At 44.1% G+C, this 24,662-nt stretch overlaps 72 non-coding genes across 72 annotated transcripts; all 72 read right to left on the bottom strand.

The window, feature by feature from the left end:
* Window positions 1–145: 145 nt before the first annotated feature.
* LOC137920705 (5S ribosomal RNA) lies at window positions 146–264 on the bottom strand. The gene has a single exon (XR_011106963.1). It is a non-coding gene; the product is annotated as a 5S ribosomal RNA (ribosomal RNA).
* Window positions 265–417: 153 nt separating this feature from the next.
* LOC137920695 (5S ribosomal RNA) lies at window positions 418–536 on the bottom strand. Its single transcript, XR_011106954.1, has one exon. It is a non-coding gene; the product is annotated as a 5S ribosomal RNA (ribosomal RNA).
* Window positions 537–690: 154 nt separating this feature from the next.
* LOC137921173 (5S ribosomal RNA) lies at window positions 691–809 on the bottom strand. Its single transcript, XR_011107407.1, has one exon. It is a non-coding gene; the product is annotated as a 5S ribosomal RNA (ribosomal RNA).
* A 154-nt stretch (window positions 810–963) lies between these two features.
* Window positions 964–1,082, bottom strand: LOC137921172 (5S ribosomal RNA). Its single transcript, XR_011107406.1, has one exon. It is a non-coding gene; the product is annotated as a 5S ribosomal RNA (ribosomal RNA).
* A 153-nt stretch (window positions 1,083–1,235) lies between these two features.
* Window positions 1,236–1,354, bottom strand: LOC137921171 (5S ribosomal RNA). The gene has a single exon (XR_011107405.1). It is a non-coding gene; the product is annotated as a 5S ribosomal RNA (ribosomal RNA).
* Window positions 1,355–1,508: 154 nt separating this feature from the next.
* Window positions 1,509–1,627, bottom strand: LOC137921170 (5S ribosomal RNA). Its single transcript, XR_011107403.1, has one exon. It is a non-coding gene; the product is annotated as a 5S ribosomal RNA (ribosomal RNA).
* Window positions 1,628–1,780: 153 nt separating this feature from the next.
* On the bottom strand, window positions 1,781–1,899 carry LOC137921169 (5S ribosomal RNA). Its single transcript, XR_011107402.1, has one exon. It is a non-coding gene; the product is annotated as a 5S ribosomal RNA (ribosomal RNA).
* Window positions 1,900–2,053: 154 nt separating this feature from the next.
* Window positions 2,054–2,172, bottom strand: LOC137920622 (5S ribosomal RNA). Its single transcript, XR_011106884.1, has one exon. It is a non-coding gene; the product is annotated as a 5S ribosomal RNA (ribosomal RNA).
* Window positions 2,173–2,326: 154 nt separating this feature from the next.
* Window positions 2,327–2,445, bottom strand: LOC137921168 (5S ribosomal RNA). Its single transcript, XR_011107401.1, has one exon. It is a non-coding gene; the product is annotated as a 5S ribosomal RNA (ribosomal RNA).
* Window positions 2,446–2,598: 153 nt separating this feature from the next.
* On the bottom strand, window positions 2,599–2,717 carry LOC137921167 (5S ribosomal RNA). Its single transcript, XR_011107400.1, has one exon. It is a non-coding gene; the product is annotated as a 5S ribosomal RNA (ribosomal RNA).
* A 154-nt stretch (window positions 2,718–2,871) lies between these two features.
* Window positions 2,872–2,990, bottom strand: LOC137921165 (5S ribosomal RNA). The gene has a single exon (XR_011107399.1). It is a non-coding gene; the product is annotated as a 5S ribosomal RNA (ribosomal RNA).
* A 154-nt stretch (window positions 2,991–3,144) lies between these two features.
* LOC137921164 (5S ribosomal RNA) lies at window positions 3,145–3,263 on the bottom strand. The gene has a single exon (XR_011107398.1). It is a non-coding gene; the product is annotated as a 5S ribosomal RNA (ribosomal RNA).
* A 154-nt stretch (window positions 3,264–3,417) lies between these two features.
* LOC137921162 (5S ribosomal RNA) lies at window positions 3,418–3,536 on the bottom strand. Its single transcript, XR_011107396.1, has one exon. It is a non-coding gene; the product is annotated as a 5S ribosomal RNA (ribosomal RNA).
* A 153-nt stretch (window positions 3,537–3,689) lies between these two features.
* Window positions 3,690–3,808, bottom strand: LOC137920636 (5S ribosomal RNA). The gene has a single exon (XR_011106897.1). It is a non-coding gene; the product is annotated as a 5S ribosomal RNA (ribosomal RNA).
* A 153-nt stretch (window positions 3,809–3,961) lies between these two features.
* LOC137920694 (5S ribosomal RNA) lies at window positions 3,962–4,080 on the bottom strand. The gene has a single exon (XR_011106953.1). It is a non-coding gene; the product is annotated as a 5S ribosomal RNA (ribosomal RNA).
* A 154-nt stretch (window positions 4,081–4,234) lies between these two features.
* LOC137920717 (5S ribosomal RNA) lies at window positions 4,235–4,353 on the bottom strand. Its single transcript, XR_011106975.1, has one exon. It is a non-coding gene; the product is annotated as a 5S ribosomal RNA (ribosomal RNA).
* A 154-nt stretch (window positions 4,354–4,507) lies between these two features.
* On the bottom strand, window positions 4,508–4,626 carry LOC137920693 (5S ribosomal RNA). The gene has a single exon (XR_011106952.1). It is a non-coding gene; the product is annotated as a 5S ribosomal RNA (ribosomal RNA).
* Window positions 4,627–4,780: 154 nt separating this feature from the next.
* On the bottom strand, window positions 4,781–4,899 carry LOC137921161 (5S ribosomal RNA). The gene has a single exon (XR_011107395.1). It is a non-coding gene; the product is annotated as a 5S ribosomal RNA (ribosomal RNA).
* Window positions 4,900–5,053: 154 nt separating this feature from the next.
* Window positions 5,054–5,172, bottom strand: LOC137921160 (5S ribosomal RNA). Its single transcript, XR_011107394.1, has one exon. It is a non-coding gene; the product is annotated as a 5S ribosomal RNA (ribosomal RNA).
* Window positions 5,173–5,325: 153 nt separating this feature from the next.
* On the bottom strand, window positions 5,326–5,444 carry LOC137921159 (5S ribosomal RNA). Its single transcript, XR_011107393.1, has one exon. It is a non-coding gene; the product is annotated as a 5S ribosomal RNA (ribosomal RNA).
* Window positions 5,445–5,597: 153 nt separating this feature from the next.
* On the bottom strand, window positions 5,598–5,716 carry LOC137921158 (5S ribosomal RNA). The gene has a single exon (XR_011107392.1). It is a non-coding gene; the product is annotated as a 5S ribosomal RNA (ribosomal RNA).
* A 154-nt stretch (window positions 5,717–5,870) lies between these two features.
* On the bottom strand, window positions 5,871–5,989 carry LOC137920667 (5S ribosomal RNA). Its single transcript, XR_011106926.1, has one exon. It is a non-coding gene; the product is annotated as a 5S ribosomal RNA (ribosomal RNA).
* Window positions 5,990–6,143: 154 nt separating this feature from the next.
* LOC137921157 (5S ribosomal RNA) lies at window positions 6,144–6,262 on the bottom strand. The gene has a single exon (XR_011107391.1). It is a non-coding gene; the product is annotated as a 5S ribosomal RNA (ribosomal RNA).
* Window positions 6,263–6,416: 154 nt separating this feature from the next.
* On the bottom strand, window positions 6,417–6,535 carry LOC137921156 (5S ribosomal RNA). The gene has a single exon (XR_011107390.1). It is a non-coding gene; the product is annotated as a 5S ribosomal RNA (ribosomal RNA).
* Window positions 6,536–6,689: 154 nt separating this feature from the next.
* LOC137921155 (5S ribosomal RNA) lies at window positions 6,690–6,808 on the bottom strand. Its single transcript, XR_011107389.1, has one exon. It is a non-coding gene; the product is annotated as a 5S ribosomal RNA (ribosomal RNA).
* Window positions 6,809–6,961: 153 nt separating this feature from the next.
* Window positions 6,962–7,080, bottom strand: LOC137921154 (5S ribosomal RNA). Its single transcript, XR_011107388.1, has one exon. It is a non-coding gene; the product is annotated as a 5S ribosomal RNA (ribosomal RNA).
* A 154-nt stretch (window positions 7,081–7,234) lies between these two features.
* On the bottom strand, window positions 7,235–7,353 carry LOC137921153 (5S ribosomal RNA). Its single transcript, XR_011107387.1, has one exon. It is a non-coding gene; the product is annotated as a 5S ribosomal RNA (ribosomal RNA).
* Window positions 7,354–7,507: 154 nt separating this feature from the next.
* On the bottom strand, window positions 7,508–7,626 carry LOC137921151 (5S ribosomal RNA). Its single transcript, XR_011107385.1, has one exon. It is a non-coding gene; the product is annotated as a 5S ribosomal RNA (ribosomal RNA).
* Window positions 7,627–7,780: 154 nt separating this feature from the next.
* Window positions 7,781–7,899, bottom strand: LOC137921149 (5S ribosomal RNA). Its single transcript, XR_011107384.1, has one exon. It is a non-coding gene; the product is annotated as a 5S ribosomal RNA (ribosomal RNA).
* A 154-nt stretch (window positions 7,900–8,053) lies between these two features.
* Window positions 8,054–8,172, bottom strand: LOC137921148 (5S ribosomal RNA). Its single transcript, XR_011107383.1, has one exon. It is a non-coding gene; the product is annotated as a 5S ribosomal RNA (ribosomal RNA).
* Window positions 8,173–8,326: 154 nt separating this feature from the next.
* Window positions 8,327–8,445, bottom strand: LOC137921147 (5S ribosomal RNA). The gene has a single exon (XR_011107382.1). It is a non-coding gene; the product is annotated as a 5S ribosomal RNA (ribosomal RNA).
* A 153-nt stretch (window positions 8,446–8,598) lies between these two features.
* On the bottom strand, window positions 8,599–8,717 carry LOC137921146 (5S ribosomal RNA). Its single transcript, XR_011107381.1, has one exon. It is a non-coding gene; the product is annotated as a 5S ribosomal RNA (ribosomal RNA).
* A 154-nt stretch (window positions 8,718–8,871) lies between these two features.
* Window positions 8,872–8,990, bottom strand: LOC137921145 (5S ribosomal RNA). Its single transcript, XR_011107380.1, has one exon. It is a non-coding gene; the product is annotated as a 5S ribosomal RNA (ribosomal RNA).
* A 1,900-nt stretch (window positions 8,991–10,890) lies between these two features.
* On the bottom strand, window positions 10,891–11,009 carry LOC137921144 (5S ribosomal RNA). The gene has a single exon (XR_011107379.1). It is a non-coding gene; the product is annotated as a 5S ribosomal RNA (ribosomal RNA).
* Window positions 11,010–11,163: 154 nt separating this feature from the next.
* LOC137921143 (5S ribosomal RNA) lies at window positions 11,164–11,282 on the bottom strand. The gene has a single exon (XR_011107378.1). It is a non-coding gene; the product is annotated as a 5S ribosomal RNA (ribosomal RNA).
* A 154-nt stretch (window positions 11,283–11,436) lies between these two features.
* Window positions 11,437–11,555, bottom strand: LOC137921142 (5S ribosomal RNA). The gene has a single exon (XR_011107377.1). It is a non-coding gene; the product is annotated as a 5S ribosomal RNA (ribosomal RNA).
* Window positions 11,556–11,709: 154 nt separating this feature from the next.
* Window positions 11,710–11,828, bottom strand: LOC137920700 (5S ribosomal RNA). The gene has a single exon (XR_011106959.1). It is a non-coding gene; the product is annotated as a 5S ribosomal RNA (ribosomal RNA).
* Window positions 11,829–11,981: 153 nt separating this feature from the next.
* LOC137921141 (5S ribosomal RNA) lies at window positions 11,982–12,100 on the bottom strand. Its single transcript, XR_011107376.1, has one exon. It is a non-coding gene; the product is annotated as a 5S ribosomal RNA (ribosomal RNA).
* Window positions 12,101–12,254: 154 nt separating this feature from the next.
* On the bottom strand, window positions 12,255–12,373 carry LOC137921139 (5S ribosomal RNA). Its single transcript, XR_011107374.1, has one exon. It is a non-coding gene; the product is annotated as a 5S ribosomal RNA (ribosomal RNA).
* A 154-nt stretch (window positions 12,374–12,527) lies between these two features.
* On the bottom strand, window positions 12,528–12,646 carry LOC137921138 (5S ribosomal RNA). Its single transcript, XR_011107373.1, has one exon. It is a non-coding gene; the product is annotated as a 5S ribosomal RNA (ribosomal RNA).
* A 154-nt stretch (window positions 12,647–12,800) lies between these two features.
* Window positions 12,801–12,919, bottom strand: LOC137921137 (5S ribosomal RNA). The gene has a single exon (XR_011107372.1). It is a non-coding gene; the product is annotated as a 5S ribosomal RNA (ribosomal RNA).
* A 153-nt stretch (window positions 12,920–13,072) lies between these two features.
* Window positions 13,073–13,191, bottom strand: LOC137921136 (5S ribosomal RNA). The gene has a single exon (XR_011107371.1). It is a non-coding gene; the product is annotated as a 5S ribosomal RNA (ribosomal RNA).
* A 153-nt stretch (window positions 13,192–13,344) lies between these two features.
* On the bottom strand, window positions 13,345–13,463 carry LOC137920692 (5S ribosomal RNA). Its single transcript, XR_011106951.1, has one exon. It is a non-coding gene; the product is annotated as a 5S ribosomal RNA (ribosomal RNA).
* Window positions 13,464–13,617: 154 nt separating this feature from the next.
* LOC137920716 (5S ribosomal RNA) lies at window positions 13,618–13,736 on the bottom strand. The gene has a single exon (XR_011106974.1). It is a non-coding gene; the product is annotated as a 5S ribosomal RNA (ribosomal RNA).
* A 154-nt stretch (window positions 13,737–13,890) lies between these two features.
* LOC137920690 (5S ribosomal RNA) lies at window positions 13,891–14,009 on the bottom strand. The gene has a single exon (XR_011106949.1). It is a non-coding gene; the product is annotated as a 5S ribosomal RNA (ribosomal RNA).
* A 154-nt stretch (window positions 14,010–14,163) lies between these two features.
* On the bottom strand, window positions 14,164–14,282 carry LOC137921135 (5S ribosomal RNA). Its single transcript, XR_011107370.1, has one exon. It is a non-coding gene; the product is annotated as a 5S ribosomal RNA (ribosomal RNA).
* Window positions 14,283–14,436: 154 nt separating this feature from the next.
* On the bottom strand, window positions 14,437–14,555 carry LOC137921133 (5S ribosomal RNA). The gene has a single exon (XR_011107369.1). It is a non-coding gene; the product is annotated as a 5S ribosomal RNA (ribosomal RNA).
* Window positions 14,556–14,708: 153 nt separating this feature from the next.
* Window positions 14,709–14,827, bottom strand: LOC137921132 (5S ribosomal RNA). The gene has a single exon (XR_011107368.1). It is a non-coding gene; the product is annotated as a 5S ribosomal RNA (ribosomal RNA).
* Window positions 14,828–14,980: 153 nt separating this feature from the next.
* Window positions 14,981–15,099, bottom strand: LOC137921131 (5S ribosomal RNA). The gene has a single exon (XR_011107367.1). It is a non-coding gene; the product is annotated as a 5S ribosomal RNA (ribosomal RNA).
* A 154-nt stretch (window positions 15,100–15,253) lies between these two features.
* Window positions 15,254–15,372, bottom strand: LOC137920666 (5S ribosomal RNA). Its single transcript, XR_011106925.1, has one exon. It is a non-coding gene; the product is annotated as a 5S ribosomal RNA (ribosomal RNA).
* Window positions 15,373–15,526: 154 nt separating this feature from the next.
* On the bottom strand, window positions 15,527–15,645 carry LOC137921130 (5S ribosomal RNA). The gene has a single exon (XR_011107366.1). It is a non-coding gene; the product is annotated as a 5S ribosomal RNA (ribosomal RNA).
* A 154-nt stretch (window positions 15,646–15,799) lies between these two features.
* Window positions 15,800–15,918, bottom strand: LOC137921129 (5S ribosomal RNA). The gene has a single exon (XR_011107365.1). It is a non-coding gene; the product is annotated as a 5S ribosomal RNA (ribosomal RNA).
* A 154-nt stretch (window positions 15,919–16,072) lies between these two features.
* Window positions 16,073–16,191, bottom strand: LOC137921127 (5S ribosomal RNA). The gene has a single exon (XR_011107362.1). It is a non-coding gene; the product is annotated as a 5S ribosomal RNA (ribosomal RNA).
* Window positions 16,192–16,344: 153 nt separating this feature from the next.
* On the bottom strand, window positions 16,345–16,463 carry LOC137921126 (5S ribosomal RNA). The gene has a single exon (XR_011107361.1). It is a non-coding gene; the product is annotated as a 5S ribosomal RNA (ribosomal RNA).
* Window positions 16,464–16,617: 154 nt separating this feature from the next.
* On the bottom strand, window positions 16,618–16,736 carry LOC137921125 (5S ribosomal RNA). The gene has a single exon (XR_011107360.1). It is a non-coding gene; the product is annotated as a 5S ribosomal RNA (ribosomal RNA).
* Window positions 16,737–16,890: 154 nt separating this feature from the next.
* LOC137921124 (5S ribosomal RNA) lies at window positions 16,891–17,009 on the bottom strand. The gene has a single exon (XR_011107359.1). It is a non-coding gene; the product is annotated as a 5S ribosomal RNA (ribosomal RNA).
* A 154-nt stretch (window positions 17,010–17,163) lies between these two features.
* Window positions 17,164–17,282, bottom strand: LOC137921122 (5S ribosomal RNA). Its single transcript, XR_011107358.1, has one exon. It is a non-coding gene; the product is annotated as a 5S ribosomal RNA (ribosomal RNA).
* Window positions 17,283–17,436: 154 nt separating this feature from the next.
* LOC137921121 (5S ribosomal RNA) lies at window positions 17,437–17,555 on the bottom strand. The gene has a single exon (XR_011107357.1). It is a non-coding gene; the product is annotated as a 5S ribosomal RNA (ribosomal RNA).
* A 154-nt stretch (window positions 17,556–17,709) lies between these two features.
* On the bottom strand, window positions 17,710–17,828 carry LOC137921120 (5S ribosomal RNA). The gene has a single exon (XR_011107356.1). It is a non-coding gene; the product is annotated as a 5S ribosomal RNA (ribosomal RNA).
* Window positions 17,829–17,981: 153 nt separating this feature from the next.
* LOC137921119 (5S ribosomal RNA) lies at window positions 17,982–18,100 on the bottom strand. Its single transcript, XR_011107355.1, has one exon. It is a non-coding gene; the product is annotated as a 5S ribosomal RNA (ribosomal RNA).
* A 154-nt stretch (window positions 18,101–18,254) lies between these two features.
* LOC137921118 (5S ribosomal RNA) lies at window positions 18,255–18,373 on the bottom strand. The gene has a single exon (XR_011107354.1). It is a non-coding gene; the product is annotated as a 5S ribosomal RNA (ribosomal RNA).
* A 1,900-nt stretch (window positions 18,374–20,273) lies between these two features.
* Window positions 20,274–20,392, bottom strand: LOC137921117 (5S ribosomal RNA). Its single transcript, XR_011107353.1, has one exon. It is a non-coding gene; the product is annotated as a 5S ribosomal RNA (ribosomal RNA).
* A 154-nt stretch (window positions 20,393–20,546) lies between these two features.
* On the bottom strand, window positions 20,547–20,665 carry LOC137921115 (5S ribosomal RNA). The gene has a single exon (XR_011107350.1). It is a non-coding gene; the product is annotated as a 5S ribosomal RNA (ribosomal RNA).
* A 154-nt stretch (window positions 20,666–20,819) lies between these two features.
* Window positions 20,820–20,938, bottom strand: LOC137921114 (5S ribosomal RNA). The gene has a single exon (XR_011107349.1). It is a non-coding gene; the product is annotated as a 5S ribosomal RNA (ribosomal RNA).
* Window positions 20,939–21,092: 154 nt separating this feature from the next.
* Window positions 21,093–21,211, bottom strand: LOC137920699 (5S ribosomal RNA). The gene has a single exon (XR_011106958.1). It is a non-coding gene; the product is annotated as a 5S ribosomal RNA (ribosomal RNA).
* A 153-nt stretch (window positions 21,212–21,364) lies between these two features.
* Window positions 21,365–21,483, bottom strand: LOC137921113 (5S ribosomal RNA). Its single transcript, XR_011107348.1, has one exon. It is a non-coding gene; the product is annotated as a 5S ribosomal RNA (ribosomal RNA).
* A 154-nt stretch (window positions 21,484–21,637) lies between these two features.
* On the bottom strand, window positions 21,638–21,756 carry LOC137921111 (5S ribosomal RNA). The gene has a single exon (XR_011107347.1). It is a non-coding gene; the product is annotated as a 5S ribosomal RNA (ribosomal RNA).
* Window positions 21,757–21,910: 154 nt separating this feature from the next.
* Window positions 21,911–22,029, bottom strand: LOC137921110 (5S ribosomal RNA). The gene has a single exon (XR_011107346.1). It is a non-coding gene; the product is annotated as a 5S ribosomal RNA (ribosomal RNA).
* A 154-nt stretch (window positions 22,030–22,183) lies between these two features.
* LOC137921109 (5S ribosomal RNA) lies at window positions 22,184–22,302 on the bottom strand. Its single transcript, XR_011107345.1, has one exon. It is a non-coding gene; the product is annotated as a 5S ribosomal RNA (ribosomal RNA).
* A 153-nt stretch (window positions 22,303–22,455) lies between these two features.
* Window positions 22,456–22,574, bottom strand: LOC137921108 (5S ribosomal RNA). Its single transcript, XR_011107344.1, has one exon. It is a non-coding gene; the product is annotated as a 5S ribosomal RNA (ribosomal RNA).
* Window positions 22,575–22,727: 153 nt separating this feature from the next.
* LOC137921107 (5S ribosomal RNA) lies at window positions 22,728–22,846 on the bottom strand. Its single transcript, XR_011107343.1, has one exon. It is a non-coding gene; the product is annotated as a 5S ribosomal RNA (ribosomal RNA).
* Window positions 22,847–23,000: 154 nt separating this feature from the next.
* On the bottom strand, window positions 23,001–23,119 carry LOC137921106 (5S ribosomal RNA). The gene has a single exon (XR_011107342.1). It is a non-coding gene; the product is annotated as a 5S ribosomal RNA (ribosomal RNA).
* Between the last annotated feature and the right edge of the window lie 1,543 nt (window positions 23,120–24,662).

Raw genomic sequence — 24,662 nt, 5'->3', positions numbered from 1 at the left:
ACAAAATTAGGCTAAGTATAAGACAGTAAAGAGCGCCAGTTTTAACAACGATAAAAATTGACGAATGACATGCAAAACAAAAGTTTATGAATTGAGAATATTGAAGCGCTAAAAGAGGGAACCGCTGAAAGAAAAACGCTAAAAAAGCCAACATAACGCGGTGTTCCCAGGCGGTCACCCATCCAAGTACTGACCGCGCCCGACGTTGCTTAACTTCGGTGATCGGACGAGAACCGGTGTATTCAACGTGGTATGGACGTTGGCGACTGATGGTCTTCGAAACGCAAACGCGAGAGGCAACATCGGAGAGAAATCTTCATTTTTTTGTTAATAATCTCCTATGAAAAATGGATAAAAGTTTATGGATTGAGAATACAGGAGCGCTAAAAAGGAACCGCCGAAAAAAAACGCCAAAAAAGCCAACATCACGCGGTGTTCCCAGGCGGTCACCCATCCAAGTACTGACCGCGCCCGACGTTGCTTAACTTCGGTGATCGGACGAGAACCGGTGTATTTAACGTGGTATGGACGTTGGCGACTGATGGTCTTCGAAACGCAAACGCGAGAGGCGACATCGGAGAGAAATCTTCATTTTTTTGTTAATAATCTCCTATGAAAAATGGATGAAAGTTTACGGATTGAGAATATTGGAGCGCTAAAAAGGAACCGCCGAAAGAAAAACGCCAAAAAAGCCAACATCACGCGGTGTTCCCAGGCGGTCACCCATCCAAGTACTGACCGCGCCCGACGTTGCTTAACTTCGGTGATCGGACGAGAACCGGTGTATTCAACGTGGTATGGACGTTGGCGACTGATGGTCTTCGAAACGCAAACGCGAGAGGCGACATCGGAGAGAAATCTTCATTTTTTTGTTAATAATCTCCTATGAAAAATGGATAAAAGTTTACGGATTGAGAATATTGGAGCGCTAAAAAGGAACCGCCGAAAGAAAAACGCCAAAAAAGCCAACATCACGCGGTGTTCCCAGGCGGTCACCCATCCAAGTACTGACCGCGCCCGACGTTGCTTAACTTCGGTGATCGGACGAGAACCGGTGTATTCAACGTGGTATGGACGTTGGCGACTGATGGTCTTCGAAACGCAAACGCGAGAGGCGACATCGGAGAGAAATCTTCATTTTTTTATTAATAATCTCCTTTGAAAAATGGATAAAAGTTTATGGATTGAGAATACAGGAGCGCTAAAAAGGAACCGCCGAAAAAAAACGCCAAAAAAGCCAACATCACGCGGTGTTCCCAGGCGGTCACCCATCCAAGTACTGACCGCGCCCGACGTTGCTTAACTTCGGTGATCGGACGAGAACCGGTGTATTCAACGTGGTATGGACGTTGGCGACTGATGGTCTTCGAAACGCAAACGCGAGAGTCGACATCGGAGAGAAATCTTCATTTTTTTGTTAATAATCTCCTATGAAAAATGGATAAAAGTTTACGGATTGAGAATATTGGAGTGCTAAAAAGGAACCGCCGAAAGAAAAACGCCAAAAAAGCCAACATCACGCGGTGTTCCCAGGCGGTCACCCATCCAAGTACTGACCGCGCCCGACGTTGCTTAACTTCGGTGATCGGACGAGAACCGGTGTATTCAACGTGGTATGGACGTTGGCGACTGATGGTCTTCGAAACGTAAACGCGAGAGGCGACATCGGAGAGAAATCTTCATTTTTTTGGTAATAATCTCCTATAAAAATGGATAAAACTTTATGGATTGAGAATGTTGGAGCGCTAAAAGGGAACCGCCGAAAGAAAAACGCCAAAAAAGCCAACATCACGCGGTGTTCCCAGGCGGTCACCCATCCAAGTACTGACCGCGCCCGACGTTGCTTAACTTCGGTGATCGGACGAGAACCGGTGTATTCAACGTGGTATGGACGTTGGCGACTGATGGTCTTCGAAACGCAAACGCGAGAGGCGACATCGGAGAGAAATCTTCATTTTTTTGTTAATAATCTCCTATGAAAAATGGATAAAAGTTTACGGATTGAGAATATTGGAGCGCTAAAAAGGAACCGCCGAAAGAAAAACGCCAAAAAAGCCAACATCACGCGGTGTTCCCAGGCGGTCACCCATCCAAGTACTGACCGCGCCCGACGTTGCTTATCTTCGGTGATCGGACGAGAACCGGTGTATTCAACGTGGTATGGACGTTGGCGACTGATGGTCTTCGAAACGCAAACGCGAGAGGCGACATCGGAGAGAAATCTTCATTTTTTTGTTAATAATCTCCTATGAAAAATGGATAAAAGTTTACGGATTGAGAATATTGGAGCGCTAAAAAGGAACCGCCGAAAGAAAAACGCCAAAAAAGCCAACATCACGCGGTGTTCCCAGGCGGTCACCCATCCAAGTACTGACCGCGCCCGACGTTGCTTAACTTCGGTGATCGGACGAGAACCGGTGTATTCAACGTGGTATGGACGTTGGCGACTGATGGTCTTCGAAACGCAAACGCGAGAGGCGACATCGGAGAGAAATCTTCATTTTTTTGGTAATAATCTCCTATAAAAATGGATAAAACTTTATGGATTGAGAATGTTGGAGCGCTAAAAGGGAACCGCCGAAAGAAAAACGCCAAAAAAGCCAACATCACGCGGTGTTCCCAGGCGGTCACCCATCCAAGTACTGACCGCGCCCGACGTTGCTTAACTTCGGTGATCGGACGAGAACCGGTGTATTCAACGTGGTATGGACGTTGGCGACTGATGGTCTTCGAAACGCAAACGCGAGAGGCGACATCGGAGAGAAATCTTCATTTTTTTGTTAATAATCTCCTATGAAAAATGGATAAAAGTTTACGGATTGAGAATATTGGAGTGCTAAAAAGGAACCGCCGAAAGAAAAACGCCAAAAAAGCCAACATCACGCGGTGTTCCCAGGCGGTCACCCATCCAAGTACTGACCGCGCCCGACGTTGCTTAACTTCGGTGATCGGACGAGAACCGGTGTATTCAACGTGGTATGGACGTTGGCGACAGATGGTCTTCGAAACGCAAACGGGAGAGGCGACATCGGAGAGAAATCTTCATTTTTTTGTTAATAATCTCCTATGAAAAATGGATAAAAGTTTACGGATTGAGAATATTGGAGCGCTAAAAAGGAACCGCCGAAAGAAAAACGCCAAAAAAGCCAACATCACGCGGTGTTCCCAGGCGGTCACCCATCCAAGTACTGACCGCGCCCGACGTTGCTTAACTTCGGTGATCGGACGAGAACCGGTGTATTCAACGTGGTATGGACGTTGGCGACTGATGGTCTTCGAAACGCAAACGCGAGAGGCGACATCGGAGAGAAATCTTCATTTTTTTGTTAATAATCTCCTATGAAAAATGGATAAAAGTTTACGGATTGAGAATATTGGAGCGCTAAAAAGGAACCGCCGAAAGAAAAACGCCAAAAAAGCCAACATCACGCGGTGTTCCCAGGCGGTCACCCATCCAAGTACTGACCGCGCCCGACGTTGCTTAACTTCGGTGATCGGACGAGAACCGGTGTATTCAACGTGGTATGGACGTTGGCGACTGATGGTCTTCGAAACGCAAACGCGAGAGGCGACATCGGAGAGAAATCTTCATTTTTTTATTAATAATCTCCTTTGAAAAATGGATAAAAGTTTATGGATTGAGAATACAGGAGCGCTAAAAAGGAACCGCCGAAAAAAAACGCCAAAAAAGCCAACATCACGCGGTGTTCCCAGGCGGTCACCCATCCAAGTACTGACCGCGCCCGACGTTGCTTTACTTCGGTGATCGGACGAGAACCGGTGTATTCAACGTGGTATGGACGTTGGCGACAGATGGTCTTCGAAACGCAAACGCGAGAGGCGACATCGGAGAGAAATCTTCATTTTTTTGTTAATAATCTCCTATGGAAAATGGATAAAAGTTTATGGATTGAGAATACAGGAGCGCTAAAAAGGAACCGCCGAAAAAAAACGCCAAAAAAGCCAACATCACGCGGTGTTCCCAGGCGGTCACCCATCCAAGTACTGACCGCGCCCGACGTTGCTTAACTTCGGTGATCGGACGAGAACCGGTGTATTTAACGTGGTATGGACGTTGGCGACTGATGGTCTTCGAAACGCAAACGCGAGAGGCGACATCGGAGAGAAATCTTCTTTTTTTTGTTAATAATCTCCTATGGAAAATGGATAAAAGTTTACGGATTGAGAATATTGGAGCGCTAAAAAGGAACCGCCGAAAGAAAAACGCCAAAAAAGCCAACATCACGCGGTGTTCCCAGGCGGTCACCCATCCAAGTACTGACCGTGCCCGACGTTGCTTAACTTCTGTGATCGGACGAGAACCGGTGTATTCAACGTGGTATGGACGTTGGCGACTGATGGTCTTCGAAACGCAAACGCGAGAGGCGACATCGGAGAGAAATCTTCATTTTTTTGTTAATAATCTCCTATGAAAAATGGATAAAAGTTTACGGATTGAGAATATTGGAGCGCTAAAAAGGAACCGCCGAAAGAAAAACGCCAAAAAAGCCAACATCACGCGGTGTTCCCAGGCGGTCACCCATCCAAGTACTGACCGCGCCCGACGTTGCTTAACTTCGGTGATCGGACGAGAACCGGTGTATTTAACGTGGTATGGACGTTGGCGACTGATGGTCTTCGAAACGCAAACGCGAGAGGCGACATCGGAGAGAAATCTTCATTTTTTTGTTAATAATCTCCTATGAAAAATGGATAAAAGTTTACGGATTGAGAATATTGGAGTGCTAAAAAGGAACCGCCGAAAGAAAAACGCCAAAAAAGCCAACATCACGCGGTGTTCCCAGGCGGTCACCCATCCAAGTACTGACCGCGCCCGACGTTGCTTAACTTCGGTGATCGGACGAGAACCGGTGTATTCAACGTGGTATGGACGTTGGCGACTGATGGTCTTCGAAACGCAAACGCGAGAGGCGACATCGGAGAGAAATCTTCATTTTTTTGTTAATAATCTCCTATGAAAAATGGATAAAAGTTTACGGATTGAGAATATTGGAGCGCTAAAAAGGAACCGCCGAAAGAAAAACGCCAAAAAAGCCAACATCACGCGGTGTTCCCAGGCGGTCACCCATCCAAGTACTGACCGCGCCCGACGTTGCTTAACTTCGGTGATCGGACGAGAACCGGTGTATTCAACGTGGTATGGACGTTGGCGACTGATGGTCTTCGAAACGCAAACGCGAGAGGCGACATCGGAGAGAAATCTTCATTTTTTTATTAATAATCTCCTTTGAAAAATGGATAAAAGTTTATGGATTGAGAATACAGGAGCGCTAAAAAGGAACCGCCGAAAAAAAACGCCAAAAAAGCCAACATCACGCGGTGTTCCCAGGCGGTCACCCATCCAAGTACTGACCGCGCCCGACGTTGCTTAACTTCGGTGATCGGACGAGAACCGGTGTATTCAACGTGGTATGGACGTTGGCGACAGATGGTCTTCGAAACGCAAACGCGAGAGGCGACATCGGAGAGAAATCTTCATTTTTTTGTTAATAATCTCCTATGGAAAATGGATAAAAGTTTATGGATTGAGAATACAGGAGCGCTAAAAAGGAACCGCCGAAAAAAAACGCCAAAAAAGCCAACATCACGCGGTGTTCCCAGGCGGTCACCCATCCAAGTACTGACCGCGCCCGACGTTGCTTAACTTCGGTGATCGGACGAGAACCGGTGTATTCAACGTGGTATGGACGTTGGCGACTGATGGTCTTCGAAACGCAAACGCGAGAGGCGACATCGGAGAGAAATCTTCTTTTTTTTGTTAATAATCTCCTATGGAAAATGGATAAAAGTTTACGGATTGAGAATATTGGAGCGCTAAAAAGGAACCGCCGAAAGAAAAACGCCAAAAAAGCCAACATCACGCGGTGTTCCCAGGCGGTCACCCATCCAAGTACTGACCGTGCCCGACGTTGCTTAACTTCGGTGATCGGACGAGAACCGGTGTATTCAACGTGGTATGGACGTTGGCGACTGATGGTCTTCGAAACGCAAACGCGAGAGGCGACATCGGAGAGAAATCTTCATTTTTTTGTTAATAATCTCCTATGCAAAATGGATAAAAGTTTACGGATTGAGAATATTGGAGCGCTAAAAAGGAACCGCCGAAAGAAAAACGCCAAAAAAGCCAACATCACGCGGTGTTCCCAGGCGGTCACCCATCCAAGTACTGACCGCGCCCGACGTTGCTTAACTTCGGTGATCGGACGAGAACCGGTGTATTCAACGTGGTATGGACGTTGGCGACTGATGGTCTTCGAAACGCAAACGCGAGAGGCGACATCGGAGAGAAATCTTCATTTTTTTGTTAATAATCTCCTATGAAAAATGGATGAAAGTTTACGGATTGAGAATATTGGAGCGCTAAAAAGGAACCGCCGAAAGAAAAACGCCAAAAAAGCCAACATCACGCGGTGTTCCCAGGCGGTCACCCATCCAAGTACTGACCGCGCCCGACGTTGCTTAACTTCGGTGATCGGACGAGAACCGGTGTATTCAACGTGGTATGGACGTTGGCGACTGATGGTCTTCGAAACGCAAACGCGAGAGTCGACATCGGAGAGAAATCTTCATTTTTTTGTTAATAATCTCCTATGAAAAATGGATAAAAGTTTACGGATTGAGAATATTGGAGTGCTAAAAAGGAACCGCCGAAAGAAAAACGCCAAAAAAGCCAACATCACGCGGTGTTCCCAGGCGGTCACCCATCCAAGTACTGACCGCGCCCGACGTTGCTTAACTTCGGTGATCGGACGAGAACCGGTGTATTCAACGTGGTATGGACGTTGGCGACTGATGGTCTTCGAAACGTAAACGCGAGAGGCGACATCGGAGAGAAATCTTCATTTTTTTGGTAATAATCTCCTATAAAAATGGATAAAACTTTATGGATTGAGAATGTTGGAGCGCTAAAAGGGAACCGCCGAAAGAAAAACGCCAAAAAAGCCAACATCACGCGGTGTTCCCAGGCGGTCACCCATCCAAGTACTGACCGCGCCCGACGTTGCTTAACTTCGGTGATCGGACGAGAACCGGTGTATTCAACGTGGTATGGACGTTGGCGACTGATGGTCTTCGAAACGCAAACGCGAGAGGCGACATCGGAGAGAAATCTTCATTTTTTTGTTAATAATCTCCTATGAAAAATGGATAAAAGTTTACGGATTGAGAATATTGGAGCGCTAAAAAGGAACCGCCGAAAGAAAAACGCCAAAAAAGCCAACATCACGCGGTGTTCCCAGGCGGTCACCCATCCAAGTACTGACCGCGCCCGACGTTGCTTAACTTCGGTGATCGGACGAGAACCGGTGTATTCAACGTGGTATGGACGTTGGCGACTGATGGTCTTCGAAACGCAAACGCGAGAGGCGACATCGGAGAGAAATCTTCATTTTTTTGTTAATAATCTCCTATGAAAAATGGATAAAAGTTTACGGATTGAGAATATTGGAGCGCTAAAAAGGAACCGCCGAAAGAAAAACGCCAAAAAAGCCAACATCACGCGGTGTTCCCAGGCGGTCACCCATCCAAGTACTGACCGCGCCCGACGTTGCTTAACTTCGGTGATCGGACGAGAACCGGTGTATTCAACGTGGTATGGACGTTGGCGACTGATGGTCTTCGAAACGCAAACGCGAGAGGCGACATCGGAGAGAAATCTTCATTTTTTTGTTAATTATCTCCTATGAAAAATGGATAAAAGTTTACGGATTGAGAATATTGGAGCGCTAAAAAGGAACCGCCGAAAGAAAAACGCCAAAAAAGCCAACATCACGCGGTGTTCCCAGGCGGTCACCCATCCAAGTACTGACCGCGCCCGACGTTGCTTAACTTCGGTGATCGGACGAGAACCGGTGTATTCAACGTGGTATGGACGTTGGCGACTGATGGTCTTCGAAACGCAAACGCGAGAGGCGACATCGGAGAGAAATCTTCATTTTTTTGTTAATAATCTCCTATGAAAAATGGATAAAAGTTTACGGATTGAGAATATTGGAGCGCTAAAAAGGAACCGCCGAAAGAAAAACGCCAAAAAAGCCAACATCACGCGGTGTTCCCAGGCGGTCACCCATCCAAGTACTGACCGCGCCCGACGTTGCTTAACTTCGGTGATCGGACGAGAACCGGTGTATTCAACGTGGTATGGACGTTGGCGACTGATGGTCTTCGAAACGCAAACGCGAGAGACGACATCGGAGAGAAATCTTCATTTTTTTGTTAATAATCTCCTATGAAAAATGGATAAAAGTTTACGGATTGAGAATATTGGAGCGCTAAAAAGGAACCGCCGAAAGAAAAACGCCAAAAAAGCCAACATCACGCGGTGTTCCCAGGCGGTCACCCATCCAAGTACTGACCGCGCCCGACGTTGCTTAACTTCGGTGATCGGACGAGAACCGGTGTATTCAACGTGGTATGGACGTTGGCGACAGATGGTCTTCGAAACGCAAACGCGAGAGGCGACATCGGAGAGAAATCTTCATTTTTTTATTAATAATCTCCTTTGAAAAATGGATAAAAGTTTATGGATTGAGAATACAGGAGCGCTAAAAAGGAACCGCCGAAAAAAAACGCCAAAAAAGCCAACATCACGCGGTGTTCCCAGGCGGTCACCCATCCAAGTACTGACCGCGCCCGACGTTGCTTAACTTCGGTGATCGGACGAGAACCGGTGTATTCAACGTGGTATGGACGTTGGCGACTGATGGTCTTCGAAACGCAAACGCGAGAGGCGACATCGGAGAGAAATCTTCATTTTTTTGTTAAAAATCTCCTATGAAAAATGGATAAAAGTTTACGGATTGAGAATATTGGAGCGCTAAAAAGGAACCGCCGAAAGAAAAACGCCAAAAAAGCCAACATCACGCGGTGTTCCCAGGCGGTCACCCATCCAAGTACTGACCGCGCCCGACGTTGCTTAACTTCGGTGATCGGACGAGAACCGGTGTATTCAACGTGGTATGGACGTTGGCGACCGTTCGTCTTCGATGCGCAAACACCATCTTGGTGATCTTCGAAACCGAATCCTAATTCTCTGTTATGTCTTTGTTATTTTCTTCAATATTTTTTTTTCAACGTCCACACTAAATAGATAAATCGGCGGAAATTGCATTACATAATAATGGCTACTGCTTGGTCTCAGAGATCTTTCCTTGTGAAGATTTGTACTTCATCGTCCACTCACATACAATACTTACCAGTGTATCGTATGTGCCTTTCGTTGTATAACAAATTTGAAAACTAAGTCGACATCTTCAGTATTTCCTTTGCGAAGTTAAACAATGTTTGTTACTATAATACATACTATGCCGCATGTACACGTCATAACAATGAACACATTCATAACACAGCTTTACACAAGTAGAGCCCTTTGCTACGTGCGAGCGTCATCGTGAAACTGGTACGCGCTCTACCAGCCTTATTCTTAGTTTTTAAGTTCACAGATTCTTCCGCTCCGTGAACTCAGCTCCGATGAAGCTGTCTTCGAGCTAAGAGCAATAACATCAACATAGAATAAGCATACAATGCAGTTTCATTTTTATTTTCAAGCCGTTACTATTGTTCAATTAAACTTATTATTATCTACAAAAGGTTTGGAATATATTTTGGTTGTAAGAGAGTGATCGACACATATATATATAATACGCCAATACCTCACCTTGCGTCGTAGTTAGGTTCCAAAAAAACACGACGCAAATTGAAACGCCGCAAAGTGAATTAAGATTTTCTATAGCAAACCACATAAAGATCGAAGATAGGTTCCAGGGTCACGAAAATACTACTTTTTAAAAAGAAAATTGAACAAAGTGAACATTTAAAAAACAAAAATAACATAACTCTGCCAATTAAATAAATTGTAATAATATTTACCTTTTTGATAACCAGAAACAACGCGTAAAAATTTATATTAATTTATTATTCTCTTTTAAAATAAGCACAACACACTACTTAATTAAAACTGAACTTTTAAAATTAGCAAAACAAAGTGAAAATAAAACTGTATTCAAATTGCGTTGATTTTTGGTTAGAAAGAGAATCCCCGAGTTTTGATGGCGTAATGCAATTAAAAACAAAAGTGTTGCCATCTTTTAAAAAATAAAATAAAATTAAATTAAAAAAAAACGACGCAAAGCGAAGTATTGGTGTACTCTTCAGCTTTAATAAAAGTTCTTTTCGCATCGAGTAGGCAACCTGCCCACGTTTTTTTCTTTTGTATTTATCTACGTTAAACTCGATATTATGTATAACTAGCTGATCCCGAAAATGTTGTTTTGCAAAAAAAATATTTTTAATTTTCAATTTAATAATAAGGGTTGATCGTAGAGGGGTAAAAATTTAGGGTTGTATGGTATTTATTTGGCGAAGAAGAGCGCCATCTACAGGGAAAATATTGAAATGGCAGAGTAACGACAGCGGACTCATCTAAATGCTACGAGATGGCAGTGTGATCGGCCTGAAAAAATCACCTTTTGTTACTAGAAAATAAAAACACAAAATATTAATAATTTGAATTGTTATCATAAAAAATAACCTGAACGCAATTGAAAACAATAAATAGTCAAGTAAGAAAGCGATCCTTCTTAAAGGTTTTTCCATGTATAAAGTATGATTAAGAAAATTGGTTACAGTATTTTAAAAAGATTTTGAAGGTGAAATCAACTTGGGTTTTATTTTGTGCTATAATAGTTCACATCGTGAACAAAAAAGGAGTCGTGTATCAAAATATTACAAAATTAGGCTAAGTATAAGACAGTAAAGAGCGCCAGTTTTAACAACGATAAAAATTGACGAATGACATGCAAAACAAAAGTTTATGAATTGAGAATATTGGAGCGCTAAAAGAGGGAACCGCTGAAAGAAAAACGCTAAAAAAGCCAACATCACGCGGTGTTCCCAGGCGGTCACCCATCCAAGTACTGACCGCGCCCGACGTTGCTTAACTTCGGTGATCGGACGAGAACCGGTGTATTCAACGTGGTATGGACGTTGGCGACAGATGGTCTTCGAAACGCAAACGCGAGAGGCGGCATCGGAGAGAAATCTTCATTTTTTTGTTAATAATCTCCTATGAAAAATGGATAAAAGTTTACGGATTGAGAATATTGGAGCGCTAAAAAGGAACCGCCGAAAGAAAAACGCCAAAAAAGCCAACATCACGCGGTGTTCCCAGGCGGTCACCCATCCAAGTACTGACCGCGCCCGACGTTGCTTAACTTCGGTGATCGGACGAGAACCGGTGTATTCAACGTGGTATGGACGTTGGCGACTGATGGTCTTCGAAACGCAAACGCGAGAGGCGACATCGGAGAGAAATCTTCATTTTTTTGTTAATAATCTCCTATGAAAAATGGATAAAAGTTTACGGATTGAGAATGTTGGAGCGCTAAAAAGGAACCGCCGAAAGAAAAACGCCAAAAAAGCCAACATCACGCGGTGTTCCCAGGCGGTCACCCATCCAAGTACTGACCGCGCCCGACGTTGCTTAACTTCGGTGATCGGACGAGAACCGGTGTATTCAACGTGGTATGGACGTTGGCGACTGATGGTCTTCGAAACGCAAACGCGAGAGGCGACATCGGAGAGAAATCTTCATTTTTTTGTTAATAATCTCCTATGAAAAATGGATAAAAGTTTACGGATTGAGAATATTGGAGCGCTAAAAAGGAACCGCCGAAAGAAAAACGCCAAAAAAGCCAACATCACGCGGTGTTCCCAGGCGGTCACCCATCCAAGTACTGACCGCGCCCGAAGTTGCTTAACTTCGGTGATCGGACGAGAACCGGTGTATTCAACGTGGTATGGACGTTGGCGACTGATGGTCTTCGAAACGCAAACGCGAGAGGCGACATCGGAGAGAAATCTTCATTTTTTTATTAATAATCTCCTTTGAAAAATGGATAAAAGTTTATGGATTGAGAATACAGGAGCGCTAAAAAGGAACCGCCGAAAAAAAACGCCAAAAAAGCCAACATCACGCGGTGTTCCCAGGCGGTCACCCATCCAAGTACTGACCGCGCCCGACGTTGCTTAACTTCGGTGATCGGACGAGAACCGGTGTATTCAACGTGGTATGGACGTTGGCGACAGATGGTCTTCGAAACGCAAACGCGAGAGGCGGCATCGGAGAGAAATCTTCATTTTTTTGTTAATAATCTCCTATGAAAAATGGATAAAAGTTTACGGATTGAGAATATTGGAGCGCTAAAAAGGAACCGCCGAAAGAAAAACGCCAAAAAAGCCAACATCACGCGGTGTTCCCAGGCGGTCACCCATCCAAGTACTGACCGCGCCCGACGTTGCTTAACTTCGGTGATCGGACGAGAACCGGTGTATTCAACGTGGTATGGACGTTGGCGACTGATGGTCTTCGAAACGCAAACGCGAGAGGCGACATCGGAGAGAAATCTTCATTTTTTTGTTAATAATCTCCTATGAAAAATGGATAAAAGTTTACGGATTGAGAATGTTGGAGCGCTAAAAAGGAACCGCCGAAAGAAAAACGCCAAAAAAGCCAACATCACGCGGTGTTCCCAGGCGGTCACCCATCCAAGTACTGACCGCGCCCGACGTTGCTTAACTTCGGTGATCGGACGAGAACCGGTGTATTCAACGTGGTATGGACGTTGGCGACTGATGGTCTTCGAAACGCAAACGCGAGAGGCGACATCGGAGAGAAATCTTCATTTTTTTGTTAATAATCTCCTATGAAAAATGGATAAAAGTTTACGGATTGAGAATATTGGAGCGCTAAAAAGGAACCGCCGAAAGAAAAACGCCAAAAAAGCCAACATCACGCGGTGTTCCCAGGCGGTCACCCATCCAAGTACTGACCGCGCCCGACGTTGCTTAACTTCGGTGATCGGACGAGAACCGGTGTATTCAACGTGGTATGGACGTTGGCGACTGATGGTCTTCGAAACGCAAACGCGAGAGGCGACATCGGAGAGAAATCTTCATTTTTTTATTAATAATCTCCTTTGAAAAATGGATAAAAGTTTATGGATTGAGAATACAGGAGCGCTAAAAAGGAACCGCCGAAAAAAAACGCCAAAAAAGCCAACATCACGCGGTGTTCCCAGGCGGTCACCCATCCAAGTACTGACCGCGCCCGACGTTGCTTAACTTCGGTGATCGGACGAGAACCGGTGTATTCAACGTGGTATGGACGTTGGCGACAGATGGTCTTCGAAACGCAAACGCGAGAGGCGACATCGGAGAGAAATCTTCATTTTTTTGTTAATAATCTCCTATGGAAAATGGATAAAAGTTTATGGATTGAGAATACAGGAGCGCTAAAAAGGAACCGCCGAAAAAAAACGCCAAAAAAGCCAACATCACGCGGTGTTCCCAGGCGGTCACCCATCCAAGTACTGACCGCGCCCGACGTTGCTTAACTTCGGTGATCGGACGAGAACCGGTGTATTTAACGTGGTATGGACGTTGGCGACTGATGGTCTTCGAAACGCAAACGCGAGAGGCGACATCGGAGAGAAATCTTCTTTTTTTTGTTAATAATCTCCTATGGAAAATGGATAAAAGTTTACGGATTGAGAATATTGGAGCGCTAAAAAGGAACCGCCGAAAGAAAAACGCCAAAAAAGCCAACATCACGCGGTGTTCCCAGGCGGTCACCCATCCAAGTACTGACCGTGCCCGACGTTGCTTAACTTCTGTGATCGGACGAGAACCGGTGTATTCAACGTGGTATGGACGTTGGCGACTGATGGTCTTCGAAACGCAAACGCGAGAGGCGACATCGGAGAGAAATCTTCATTTTTTTGTTAATAATCTCCTATGAAAAATGGATAAAAGTTTACGGATTGAGAATATTGGAGCGCTAAAAAGGAACCGCCGAAAGAAAAACGCCAAAAAAGCCAACATCACGCGGTGTTCCCAGGCGGTCACCCATCCAAGTACTGACCGCGCCCGACGTTGCTTAACTTCGGTGATCGGACGAGAACCGGTGTATTTAACGTGGTATGGACGTTGGCGACTGATGGTCTTCGAAACGCAAACGCGAGAGGCGACATCGGAGAGAAATCTTCATTTTTTTGTTAATAATCTCCTATGAAAAATGGATAAAAGTTTACGGATTGAGAATATTGGAGTGCTAAAAAGGAACCGCCGAAAGAAAAACGCCAAAAAAGCCAACATCACGCGGTGTTCCCAGGCGGTCACCCATCCAAGTACTGACCGCGCCCGACGTTGCTTAACTTCGGTGATCGGACGAGAACCGGTGTATTCAACGTGGTATGGACGTTGGCGACTGATGGTCTTCGAAACGCAAACGCGAGAGGCGACATCGGAGAGAAATCTTCATTTTTTTGTTAATAATCTCCTATGAAAAATGGATAAAAGTTTACGGATTGAGAATATTGGAGCGCTAAAAAGGAACCGCCGAAAGAAAAACGCCAAAAAAGCCAACATCACGCGGTGTTCCCAGGCGGTCACCCATCCAAGTACTGACCGCGCCCGACGTTGCTTAACTTCGGTGATCGGACGAGAACCGGTGTATTCAACGTGGTATGGACGTTGGCGACTGATGGTCTTCGAAACGCAAACGCGAGAGGCGACATCGGAGAGAAATCTTCATTTTTTTATTAATAATCTCCTTTGAAAAATGGATAAAAGTTTATGGATTGAGAATACAGGAGCGCTAAAAAGGAACCGCCGAAAAAAAACGCCAAAAAAGCCAACATCACGCGGTGTTCCCAGGCGGTCACCCATCCAAGTACTGACCGCGCCCGACGTTGCTTAACTTCGGTGATCGGACGAGAACCGGTGTATTCAACGTGGTATGGACGTTGGCGACAGATGGTCTTCGAAACGCAAACGCGAGAGGCGACATCGGAGAGAAATCTTCATTTTTTTGTTAATAATCTCCTATGGAAAATGGATAAAAGTTTATGGATTGAGAATACAGGAGCGCTAAAAAGGAACCGCCGAAAAAAAACGCCAAAAAAGCCAACATCACGCGGTGTTCCCAGGCGGTCACCCATCCAAGTACTGACCGCGCCCGACGTTGCTTAACTTCGGTGATCGGACGAGAACCGGTGTATTCAACGTGGTATGGACGTTGGCGACTGATGGTCTTCGAAACGCAAACGCGAGAGGCGACATCGGAGAGAAATCTTCTTTTTTTTGTTAATAATCTCCTATGGAAAATGGATAAAAGTTTACGGATTGAGAATATTGGAGCGCTAAAAAGGAACCGCCGAAAGAAAAACGCCAAAAAAGCCAACATCACGCGGTGTTCCCAGGCGGTCACCCATCCAAGTACTGACCGTGCCCGACGTTGCTTAACTTCGGTGATCGGACGAGAACCGGTGTATTCAACGTGGTATGGACGTTGGCGACTGATGGTCTTCGAAACGCAAACGCGAGAGGCGACATCGGAGAGAAATCTTCATTTTTTTGTTAATAATCTCCTATGCAAAATGGATAAAAGTTTACGGATTGAGAATATTGGAGCGCTAAAAAGGAACCGCCGAAAGAAAAACGCCAAAAAAGCCAACATCACGCGGTGTTCCCAGGCGGTCACCCATCCAAGTACTGACCGCGCCCGACGTTGCTTAACTTCGGTGATCGGACGAGAACCGGTGTATTCAACGTGGTATGGACGTTGGCGACTGATGGTCTTCGAAACGCAAACGCGAGAGGCGACATCGGAGAGAAATCTTCATTTTTTTGTTAATAATCTCCTATGAAAAATGGATGAAAGTTTACGGATTGAGAATATTGGAGCGCTAAAAAGGAACCGCCGAAAGAAAAACGCCAAAAAAGCCAACATCACGCGGTGTTCCCAGGCGGTCACCCATCCAAGTACTGACCGCGCCCGACGTTGCTTAACTTCGGTGATCGGACGAGAACCGGTGTATTCAACGTGGTATGGACGTTGGCGACTGATGGTCTTCGAAACGCAAACGCGAGAGTCGACATCGGAGAGAAATCTTCATTTTTTTGTTAATAATCTCCTATGAAAAATGGATAAAAGTTTACGGATTGAGAATATTGGAGTGCTAAAAAGGAACCGCCGAAAGAAAAACGCCAAAAAAGCCAACATCACGCGGTGTTCCCAGGCGGTCACCCATCCAAGTACTGACCGCGCCCGACGTTGCTTAACTTCGGTGATCGGACGAGAACCGGTGTATTCAACGTGGTATGGACGTTGGCGACTGATGGTCTTCGAAACGTAAACGCGAGAGGCGACATCGGAGAGAAATCTTCATTTTTTTGGTAATAATCTCCTATAAAAATGGATAAAACTTTATGGATTGAGAATGTTGGAGCGCTAAAAGGGAACCGCCGAAAGAAAAACGCCAAAAAAGCCAACATCACGCGGTGTTCCCAGGCGGTCACCCATCCAAGTACTGACCGCGCCCGACGTTGCTTAACTTCGGTGATCGGACGAGAACCGGTGTATTCAACGTGGTATGGACGTTGGCGACTGATGGTCTTCGAAACGCAAACGCGAGAGGCGACATCGGAGAGAAATCTTCATTTTTTTGTTAATAATCTCCTATGAAAAATGGATAAAAGTTTACGGATTGAGAATATTGGAGCGCTAAAAAGGAACCGCCGAAAGAAAAACGCCAAAAAAGCCAACATCACGCGGTGTTCCCAGGCGGTCACCCATCCAAGTACTGACCGCGCCCGACGTTGCTTAACTTCGGTGATCGGACGAGAACCGGTGTATTCAACGTGGTATGGACGTTGGCGACTGATGGTCTTCGAAACGCAAACGCGAGAGGCGACATCGGAGAGAAATCTTCATTTTTTTGTTAATAATCTCCTATGAAAAATGGATAAAAGTTTACGGATTGAGAATATTGGAGCGCTAAAAAGGAACCGCCGAAAGAAAAACGCCAAAAAAGCCAACATCACGCGGTGTTCCCAGGCGGTCACCCATCCAAGTACTGACCGCGCCCGACGTTGCTTAACTTCGGTGATCGGACGAGAACCGGTGTATTCAACGTGGTATGGACGTTGGCGACTGATGGTCTTCGAAACGCAAACGCGAGAGGCGACATCGGAGAGAAATCTTCATTTTTTTGTTAATTATCTCCTATGAAAAATGGATAAAAGTTTACGGATTGAGAATATTGGAGCGCTAAAAAGGAACCGCCGAAAGAAAAACGCCAAAAAAGCCAACATCACGCGGTGTTCCCAGGCGGTCACCCATCCAAGTACTGACCGCGCCCGACGTTGCTTAACTTCGGTGATCGGACGAGAACCGGTGTATTCAACGTGGTATGGACGTTGGCGACTGATGGTCTTCGAAACGCAAACGCGAGAGGCGACATCGGAGAGAAATCTTCATTTTTTTGTTAATAATCTCCTATGAAAAATGGATAAAAGTTTACGGATTGAGAATATTGGAGCGCTAAAAAGGAACCGCCGAAAGAAAAACGCCAAAAAAGCCAACATCACGCGGTGTTCCCAGGCGGTCACCCATCCAAGTACTGACCGCGCCCGACGTTGCTTAACTTCGGTGATCGGACGAGAACCGGTGTATTCAACGTGGTATGGACGTTGGCGACTGATGGTCTTCGAAACGCAAACGCGAGAGACGACATCGGAGAGAAATCTTCATTTTTTTGTTAATAATCTCCTATGAAAAATGGATAAAAGTTTACGGATTGAGAATATTGGAGCGCTAAAAAGGAACCGCCGAAAGAAAAACGCCAAAAAAGCCAACATCACGCGGTGTTCCCAGGCGGTCACCCATCCAAGTACTGACCGCGCCCGACGTTGCTTAACTTCGGTGATCGGACGAGAACCGGTGTATTCAACGTGGTATGGACGTTGGCGACAGATGGTCTTCGAAACGCAAACGCGAGAGGCGACATCGGAGAGAAATCTTCATTTTTTTATTAATAATCTCCTTTGAAAAATGGATAAAAGTTTATGGATTGAGAATACAGGAGCGCTAAAAAGGAACCGCCGAAAAAAAACGCCAAAAAAGCCAACATCACGCGGTGTTCCCAGGCGGTCACCCATCCAAGTACTGACCGCGCCCGACGTTGCTTAACTTCGGTGATCGGACGAGAACCGGTGTATTCAACGTGGTATGGACGTTGGCGACTGATGGTCTTCGAAACGCAAACGCGAGAGGCGACATCGGAGAGAAATCTTCATTTTTTTGTTAAAAATCTCCTATGAAAAATGGATAAAAGTTTACGGATTGAGAATATTGGAGCGCTAAAAAGGAACCGCCGAAAGAAAAACGCCAAAAAAGCCAACATCACGCGGTGTTCCCAGGCGGTCACCCATCCAAGTACTGACCGCGCCCGACGTTGCTTAACTTCGGTGATCGGACGAGAACCGGTGTATTCAACGTGGTATGGACGTTGGCGACCGTTCGTCTTCGATGCGCAAACACCATCTTGGTGATCTTCGAAACCGAATCCTAATTCTCTGTTATGTCTTTGTTATTTTCTTCAATATTTTTTTTTCAACGTCCACACTAAATAGATAAATCGGCGGAAATTGCATTACATAATAATGGCTACTGCTTGGTCTCAGAGATCTTTCCTTGTGAAGATTTGTACTTCATCGTCCACTCACATACAATACTTACCAGTGTATCGTATGTGCCTTTCGTTGTATAACAAATTTGAAAACTAAGTCGACATCTTCAGTATTTCCTTTGCGAAGTTAAACAATGTTTGTTACTATAATACATACTATGCCGCATGTACACGTCATAACAATGAACACATTCATAACACAGCTTTACACAAGTAGAGCCCTTTGCTACGTGCGAGCGTCATCGTGAAACTGGTACGCGCTCTACCAGCCTTATTCTTAGTTTTTAAGTTCACAGATTCTTCCGCTCCGTGAACTCAGCTCCGATGAAGCTGTCTTCGAGCTAAGAGCAATAACATCAACATAGAATAAGCATACAATGCAGTTTCATTTTTATTTTCAAGCCGTTACTATTGTTCAATTAAACTTATTATTATCTACAAAAGGTTTGGAATATATTTTGGTTGTAAGAGAGTGATCGACACATATATATATAATACGCCAATACCTCACCTTGCGTCGTAGTTAGGTTCCAAAAAAACACGACGCAAATTGAAACGCCGCAAAGTGAATTAAGATTTTCTATAGCAAACCACATAAAGATCGAAGATAGGTTCCAGGGTCACGAAAATACTACTTTTTAAAAAGAAAATTGAACAAAGTGAACATTTAAAAAACAAAAATAACATAACTCTGCCAATTAAATAAATTGTAATAATATTTACCTTTTTGATAACCAGAAACAACGCGTAAAAATTTATATTAATTTATTATTCTCTTTTAAAATAAGCACAACACACTACTTAATTAAAACTGAACTTTTAAAATTAGCAAAACAAAGTGAAAATAAAACTGTATTCAAATTGCGTTGATTTTTGGTTAGAAAGAGAATCCCCGAGTTTTGATGGCGTAATGCAATTAAAAACAAAAGTGTTGCCATCTTTTAAAAAATAAAATAAAATTAAATTAAAAAAAAACGACGCAAAGCGAAGTATTGGTGTACTCTTCAGCTTTAATAAAAGTTCTTTTCGCATCGAGTAGGCAACCTGCCCACGTTTTTTTCTTTTGTATTTATCTACGTTAAACTCGATATTATGTATAACTAGCTGATCCCGAAAATGTTGTTTTGCAAAAAAAATATTTTTAATTTTCAATTTAATAATAAGGGTTGATCGTAGAGGGGTAAAAATTTAGGGTTGTATGGTATTTATTTGGCGAAGAAGAGCGCCATCTACAGGGAAAATATTGAAATGGCAGAGTAACGACAGCGGACTCATCTAAATGCTACGAGATGGCAGTGTGATCGGCCTGAAAAAATCACCTTTTGTTACTAGAAAATAAAAACACAAAATATTAATAATTTGAATTGTTATCATAAAAAATAACCTGAACGCAATTGAAAACAATAAATAGTCAAGTAAGAAAGCGATCCTTCTTAAAGGTTTTTCCATGTATAAAGTATGATTAAGAAAATTGGTTACAGTATTTTAAAAAGATTTTGAAGGTGAAATCAACTTGGGTTTTATTTTGTGCTATAATAGTTCACATCGTGAACAAAAAAGGAGTCGTGTATCAAAATATTACAAAATTAGGCTAAGTATAAGACAGTAAAGAGCGCCAGTTTTAACAACGATAAAAATTGACGAATGACATGCAAAACAAAAGTTTATGAATTGAGAATATTGGAGCGCTAAAAGAGGGAACCGCTGAAAGAAAAACGCTAAAAAAGCCAACATCACGCGGTGTTCCCAGGCGGTCACCCATCCAAGTACTGACCGCGCCCGACGTTGCTTAACTTCGGTGATCGGACGAGAACCGGTGTATTCAACGTGGTATGGACGTTGGCGACAGATGGTCTTCGAAACGCAAACGCGAGAGGCGGCATCGGAGAGAAATCTTCATTTTTTTGTTAATAATCTCCTATGAAAAATGGATAAAAGTTTACGGATTGAGAATATTGGAGCGCTAAAAAGGAACCGCCGAAAGAAAAACGCCAAAAAAGCCAACATCACGCGGTGTTCCCAGGCGGTCACCCATCCAAGTACTGACCGCGCCCGACGTTGCTTAACTTCGGTGATCGGACGAGAACCGGTGTATTCAACGTGGTATGGACGTTGGCGACTGATGGTCTTCGAAACGCAAACGCGAGAGGCGACATCGGAGAGAAATCTTCATTTTTTTGTTAATAATCTCCTATGAAAAATGGATAAAAGTTTACGGATTGAGAATGTTGGAGCGCTAAAAAGGAACCGCCGAAAGAAAAACGCCAAAAAAGCCAACATCACGCGGTGTTCCCAGGCGGTCACCCATCCAAGTACTGACCGCGCCCGACGTTGCTTAACTTCGGTGATCGGACGAGAACCGGTGTATTCAACGTGGTATGGACGTTGGCGACTGATGGTCTTCGAAACGCAAACGCGAGAGGCGACATCGGAGAGAAATCTTCATTTTTTTGTTAATAATCTCCTATGAAAAATGGATAAAAGTTTACGGATTGAGAATATTGGAGCGCTAAAAAGGAACCGCCGAAAGAAAAACGCCAAAAAAGCCAACATCACGCGGTGTTCCCAGGCGGTCACCCATCCAAGTACTGACCGCGCCCGAAGTTGCTTAACTTCGGTGATCGGACGAGAACCGGTGTATTCAACGTGGTATGGACGTTGGCGACTGATGGTCTTCGAAACGCAAACGCGAGAGGCGACATCGGAGAGAAATCTTCATTTTTTTATTAATAATCTCCTTTGAAAAATGGATAAAAGTTTATGGATTGAGAATACAGGAGCGCTAAAAAGGAACCGCCGAAAAAAAACGCCAAAAAAGCCAACATCACGCGGTGTTCCCAGGCGGTCACCCATCCAAGTACTGACCGCGCCCGACGTTGCTTAACTTCGGTGATCGGACGAGAACCGGTGTATTCAACGTGGTATGGACGTTGGCGACAGATGGTCTTCGAAACGCAAACGCGAGAGGCGGCATCGGAGAGAAATCTTCATTTTTTTGTTAATAATCTCCTATGAAAAATGGATAAAAGTTTACGGATTGAGAATATTGGAGCGCTAAAAAGGAACCGCCGAAAGAAAAACGCCAAAAAAGCCAACATCACGCGGTGTTCCCAGGCGGTCACCCATCCAAGTACTGACCGCGCCCGACGTTGCTTAACTTCGGTGATCGGACGAGAACCGGTGTATTCAACGTGGTATGGACGTTGGCGACTGATGGTCTTCGAAACGCAAACGCGAGAGGCGACATCGGAGAGAAATCTTCATTTTTTTGTTAATAATCTCCTATGAAAAATGGATAAAAGTTTACGGATTGAGAATGTTGGAGCGCTAAAAAGGAACCGCCGAAAGAAAAACGCCAAAAAAGCCAACATCACGCGGTGTTCCCAGGCGGTCACCCATCCAAGTACTGACCGCGCCCGACGTTGCTTAACTTCGGTGATCGGACGAGAACCGGTGTATTCAACGTGGTATGGACGTTGGCGACTGATGGTCTTCGAAACGCAAACGCGAGAGGCGACATCGGAGAGAAATCTTCATTTTTTTGTTAATAATCTCCTATGAAAAATGGATAAAAGTTTACGGATTGAGAATATTGGAGCGCTAAAAAGGAACCGCCGAAAGAAAAACGCCAAAAAAGCCAACATCACGCGGTGTTCCCAGGCGGTCACCCATCCAAGTACTGACCGCGCCCGACGTTGCTTAACTTCGGTGATCGGACGAGAACCGGTGTATTCAACGTGGTATGGACGTTGGCGACTGATGGTCTTCGAAACGCAAACGCGAGAGGCGACATCGGAGAGAAATCTTCATTTTTTTATTAATAATCTCCTTTGAAAAATGGATAAAAGTTTATGGATTGAGAATACAGGAGCGCTAAAAAGGAACCGCCGAAAAAAAACGCCAAAAAAGCCAACATCACGCGGTGTTCCCAGGCGGTCACCCATCCAAGTACTGACCGCGCCCGACGTTGCTTAACTTCGGTGATCGGACGAGAACCGGTGTATTCAACGTGGTATGGACGTTGGCGACAGATGGTCTTCGAAACGCAAACGCGAGAGGCGACATCGGAGAGAAATCTTCATTTTTTTGTTAATAATCTCCTATGGAAAATGGATAAAAGTTTATGGATTGAGAATACAGGAGCGCTAAAAAGGAACCGCCGAAAAAAAACGCCAAAAAAGCCAACATCACGCGGTGTTCCCAGGCGGTCACCCATCCAAGTACTGACCGCGCCCGACGTTGCTTAACTTCGGTGATCGGACGAGAACCGGTGTATTCAACGTGGTATGGACGTTGGCGACTGATGGTCTTCGAAACGCAAACGCGAGAGGCGACATCGGAGAGAAATCTTCATTTTTTTGTTAATAATCTCCTATGAAAAATGGATAAAAGTTTACGGATTGAGAATATTGGAGCGCTAAAAAGGAACCGCCGAAAGAAAAACGCCAAAAAAGCCAACATCACGCGGTGTTCCCAGGCGGTCACCCATCCAAGTACTGACCGCGCCCGACGTTGCTTAACTTCGGTGATCGGACGAGAACCGGTGTATTCAACGTGGTATGGACGTTGGCGACCGTTCGTCTTCGATGCGCAAACACCATCTTGGTGATCTTCGAAACCGAATCCTAATTCTCTGTTATGTCTTTGTTATTTTCTTCAATATTTTTTTTTCAACGTCCACACTAAATAGATAAATCGGCGGAAATTGCATTACATAATAATGGCTACTGCTTGGTCTCAGAGATCTTTCCTTGTGAAGATTTGTACTTCATCGTCCACTCACATACAATACTTACCAGTGTATCGTATGTGCCTTTCGTTGTATAACAAATTTGAAAACTAAGTCGACATCTTCAGTATTTCCTTTGCGAAGTTAAACAATGTTTGTTACTATAATACATACTATGCCGCATGTACACGTCATAACAATGAACACATTCATAACACAGCTTTACACAAGTAGAGCCCTTTGCTACGTGCGAGCGTCATCGTGAAACTGGTACGCGCTCTACCAGCCTTATTCTTAGTTTTTAAGTTCACAGATTCTTCCGCTCCGTGAACTCAGCTCCGATGAAGCTGTCTTCGAGCTAAGAGCAATAACATCAACATAGAATAAGCATACAATGCAGTTTCATTTTTATTTTCAAGCCGTTACTATTGTTCAATTAAACTTATTATTATCTACAAAAGGTTTGGAATATATTTTGGTTGTAAGAGAGTGATCGACACATATATATATAATACGCCAATACCTCACCTTGCGTCGTAGTTAGGTTCCAAAAAAACACGACGCAAATTGAAACGCCGCAAAGTGAATTAAGATTTTCTATAGCAAACCACATAAAGATCGAAGATAGGTTCCAGGGTCACGAAAATACTACTTTTTAAAAAGAAAATTGAACAAAGTGAACATTTAAAAAACAAAAATAACATAACTCTGCCAATTAAATAAATTGTAATAATATTTACCTTTTTGATAACCAGAAACAACGCGTAAAAATTTATATTAATTTATTATTCTCTTTTAAAATAAGCACAACACACTACTTAATTAAAACTGAACTTTTAAAATTAGCAAAACAAAGTGAAAATAAAACTGTATTCAAATTGCGTTGATTTTTGGTTAGAAAGAGAATCCCCGAGTTTTGATGGCGTAATGCAATTAAAAACAAAAGTGTTGCCATCTTTTAAAAAATAAAATTAAATTAAATTAAAAAAAAACGACGCAAAGCGAAGTATTGGTGTACTCTTCAGCTTTAATGAAAGTTCTTTTCGCATCGAGTAGGCAACCTGCCCACGTTTTTTTCTTTTGTATTTATCTACGTTAAACTCGATATTATGTATAACTAGCTGATCCCGAAAATGTTGTTTTGCAAAAAAAATATTTTTAATTTTCAATTTAATAATAAGGGTTGATCGTAGAGGGGTAAAAATTTAGGGTTGTATGGTATTTATTTGGCGAAGAAGAGCGCCATCTACAGGGAAAATATTGAAATGGCAGAGTAACGACAGCGGACTCATCTAAATGCTACGAGATGGCAGTGTGATCGGCCTGAAAAAATCACCTTTTGTTACTAGAAAATAAAAACACAAAATATTAATAATTTGAATTGT

Source organism: Battus philenor, unplaced genomic scaffold (genome assembly GCF_028537555.1).
Source record: "Battus philenor isolate CCGP_79_NKW_IND1 unplaced genomic scaffold, ilBatPhil1.0.hap1 SCAF_18, whole genome shotgun sequence".
Taxonomy (NCBI): Eukaryota; Metazoa; Arthropoda; class Insecta; order Lepidoptera; family Papilionidae; genus Battus; species Battus philenor.
The sequence above is the reverse complement of the archived record's forward strand: the minus strand, read 5'-3'. Positions and strand labels throughout refer to the sequence as shown.